Genomic DNA, 4421 nt, shown 5'->3' with positions numbered 1-4421 from the left:
GAAACACACCTCCTAAAGATCTGATCAGGACAGTATTTGAATAGATATGAATCATCCCAGTAAAAGTATTTAACCTGGGAGAGAAAATGAGATCTATCATGTTTAGACCAATGAGAGGGAATTTGTTTCATGACTAAGTAATACATAATATCGGCAAACCATGGGACAAATTGGATTTGTAGGAGTTATTCATCCCGAAAATGTTCGTTGATTAGGACGGTTGATGTTGGTGCATTCGGAAGTCTAGAGAGGTGATCTGCTACGGGGTTATCTGCTCCTTTTCTGTTAAGAATTTGAATGTCAAACTCTTGAGAAAAATGGTGACAAATTTATCCCAAGTTGACATTGAATTTGTGAGTAAGCTATACAATCATTTTTTTGCCTTGTCCTTGAGAGCAAATGGAATAAATCTGAGTTTGATTACATCTTCAGTTAATTCTCTCATCTTAATCATAATACACACTTTCTAAAATTCCGAGATAAAAATATAAGCATCTTCAGTTTCATTTTTGAGAAATTTAGGAAGTATGTTTATGTAGTGCGGTCGAAGCTCAGAATTTGTTCCATTTGCTTCGGGGAACCTAATGCAAGAAGGGATTATATTTCTAATGGGATAACATATATCTTGGAGAATGGGTTGATTAGCCATTTCTTCAATTGGTTCAACACGAATTAGACGATAAGTATTATCCCTAATCCACGATCGTATACACCAAAACAACTTCTTTTTATAATTTTTTTAAGAGAAAAAATTGGTTTTTTTAAGATAGTGAGAAGAAAAAGGAGATAAAGGAAAGTCCTAACTAAAACAAATCAAAAGCAATCACTTTTCGATCACTCTAGACTACTCTAGGGTTAAGCCTAACTCAGCTAGACTAGCTCCTAACAAAAAACTCCTTAAGTGAAAAGATTAAAATTTTACTCGGTCAGTTAGCCAGGTAAGGATAGTACTAGAGGGTGATCAGAGATCAATTAAGTATCTCGTTCCGTACAGAGCGCTTTACGTAACCCCTAAACCTTGTATTAGACACCAACTAATCTAAGAAAACTTGAACCGGTTCACTTAGGGATTTCTTTTTTTCTTATTGAGCTCGAGTCCTTAGGGGCCAACGTCTAATTAGTTTTAAGAAGGCTTGGGTTTGTGTAGTAGGGTATTAATGATTTGTGGGCTAAGAAAAAGATGATGAAATCCCTTACCTGATCTTGATTGGGGGGTATTGCCCTTAAGAATATTTTTAAGTGTGTGCCAAATCAAGATGCTCAAATCACTTTGGTGAATTCCTACTAAATATATTAAATGCAACCCTATGAATTAAAAGTGACTACAAAAGGATGATAAAAAGAAAATAATTTTTTATTATTATGGTTAACAATCAAACAAAAGTGCGAAGGGAGATATTGTTTGAATTATTATCTTGTTAGTAGTTATTCAAGTGGAGGGTGAATTTTATTATGGTCGAAAAAAATATTTCTTTTAAGTCCAGCTTGTCTCTAATTGTGAAGACTAACTAGAGGGTGGAATTAAAAATACTAGATAGAAGACTTACCTCAAGTAAACCTTCAAGTTCTTGATCTCCAATCCAAGATTTTCAAGCTCCAAGTGATTCTTTCACAAGAAAACACACAAGTTAAAGAACTAAAATAATTAAAATCCTTCTTAAGCACATTCCCCGACAACGGCGCTAAAAGCATGATAGGGCATAAATATGTACCAAAAGTTATAAGTGCACAACTAATCAAGTTATAATATAAAAAGTTATCAATTCCACGATGAAGGTGTTTGTAGGAGAAAATTAAATCCGATTCTTATGTTGTGTGCGTGATAATTAGGGGTGATAAAAATTATGATTGGGAGAGATATGAGGAGTGTTATGAATGTGTGCAAAAGTCAATAATTAAGATTTTAGATGATAGAAATGAAGAGTGGATGTGATGAAAGAATAAATAAAATCATAAGGAAAAAGGAAATAAAAATCAAGAAACAAATAAGAGAAAATCAAGAACCAAGGAAAAATCAAGAAAGAAAAGATAGAGGATTCAATAAAAGATATGAGAAATCTAGAATTGAATTCACTAACTAATCTCAATTATAAAATATGAACTATTCTCTTTTTATCATATTTTACTTTAGATTTATTAAGCATAGACTACCAAACCATTTAAGAAAAGTATAACATATCAAATTATCATCTAAGCAAAATTAATATTCATGATAAGAACAACAACAAGATAGTAATTCTAGAATTCATAAATATAACCTATCAAACCACTCAAGATAAACATAGATTATCAAATTCTTCTTCTACCAATTAGTTCTCTAGTTGATTATCCTATCCATGATCATTATAAGCATAAGAGAATAATTCATATAATATAAAGGAAATAAAACTAATTTCATGTAATTCTAAGATTCCTACAAGAATTAGTTCCATGTCTTAAGAAATAAAAATAAGGAATGAAACCAAAAGAATAAGAACTAATTACAAAGAAAAGAAATAAGAATAAGGAACTTTATACTATGAACAAGAAATAAATCTAATTAAATTACAAAAGAAATAAAAATACAAGAAAATAAATCTACTCTACAAATTAAAAATACAAAATAAAACAAGACTAGAATGTAAATCTAAACTAATAAGTAATAAGAAAGAAATTACTAAGAAGAAATAAGAAATAAAAGAGAAAATTAAAATAAAAACAAACATTCAAATTGATATTCATATCCGTCATCATCATCAAACAAAGAGAGAAAAATTAAAGTGAAAAAAATTCTTTTATTGATTGTAACAAAAATTATAAAATTAGAAAGTCTTCTCAATTAAGAGTAACCCTCCTCTCCAAATAGAGTTGTAAAATTTTTTACACCCCTCAACCCCTCACTCTCTCCCCTATATATTCATAGTAAACATCAATGAATGAGAGCCCTTGAATTGAATTCTTATCCAAAATAATCAAATTTTAGCCATTAGATTGTAACAGACTCGTAGGCATCGATGGGGGTGTAGGCTGTCTAAAAATCACAACAGATAGTTTATCCTCATCAAACATCAACAATGGAGATTATAATTCGACGACTTCCAGAAAGTTATAATTTGAAGACTTTTACGTAGATCGATGAATGTTACAAATCAACGACCTTCACGGCAACCGATGAAAGCTCTGATCAATGGTCTTCACAACCATTAATGAGAGTTGCAATCTAACGACTCTCACATTTTAAAGAGCTAAAGTGAAGATTACTAAACAACGAACGTCGCGACGCTCTAACAGAAGAGATTACAAGCTAACGATCTCTTCCAAGACGCAGGACACATCCCTGCATCCCAGAGGTGAAGCACAAGTGGCCTCATTCCAGAGTTAAAGCTATGCAAACGCAGCTCCTAAATGCTGCAAACGCAGCTCCTAAATGCTGCAAATGCAGCTTCTATTTGCTGCCAAACACAACTTCCATCTGCTACCAAAGTAGCTTCTAACAGCTGCCAATGCAAGTTACATCTGTTGCCCAACGCAGCTCGCAAACACTGCGTTCAAACGCAGATTTCATTCCAGAATATAGGACCTACATTTGACTCGTTCAAACACAAGTTGAACGGTTCCATAAACCGTTTTCTCCCCATGATCTGAGGGATTTCCGCCCCCACTTAGGAGCGGATTAAGGAGGTGGTTACACCCCATTCAACCTCACTTAGGTGTAAATTATGGGGACAGTTACACCCCTAATACCCCTATAAATATCAACAAACTCAATAGAGCTGAGGATCGGATTTTGGAGAACAAATTCCGAAGAGGAGAAAACCTAGAAGCAACAATCTTTAGCAACTGAAGATTACCAGATATTCGATATTTGGATTCTCAACCGAATTATTTCGGTTCGAACAACTCTTTTCCATCAGAGTTTGTCACTCGTCCTGAGTTATAAAACTCATCAAGAGTTCTTGATCAGTTCGACCACACCAGTCAGTTGTTCCAGTGAGTTGAGACATTTGGATCGTCAACAGAGAGCAAATTCGACACGAGTATTCGAAGGAGGTACTCCATCGCCACCGTGAAGAACCCAGAATTAAATAAATGGGAGAATTCAGATCATTCTCCTCCCTTTTGTAATCATGAAATTCAATTATAATTAAAATCGAGAGAATACAAATCAAGTTTCTTTTATTTTATTTACTCCAAATTTTCCATCAAATAAAAGATGGCGACTCTGCTGGGGACGAGCTTCTCTGACGACAAAGTGTGACGCAATCCGACGTGCATCTCGCTCGAATAACTGTGGAAACTCTCGTTGTAGAGTTTGATCAAGCCAGGTACGAGGGAGCTCTTTCCTCTAGATCGCTTAGCCCCAAGGCTAGACGCAACATCCGAAAGATCTCCAAAGAGATCAAACCTGTTGCTAAAATGCCAAAGACGGTCATATCCTTTGG

Source organism: Asparagus officinalis, chromosome 8, assembly GCF_001876935.1.
Source record: "Asparagus officinalis chromosome 8, Aspof.V1, whole genome shotgun sequence".
In the NCBI taxonomy this organism is placed as follows: Eukaryota; Viridiplantae; Streptophyta; class Magnoliopsida; order Asparagales; family Asparagaceae; genus Asparagus; species Asparagus officinalis.
This window is presented reverse-complemented; position numbering follows the sequence as displayed.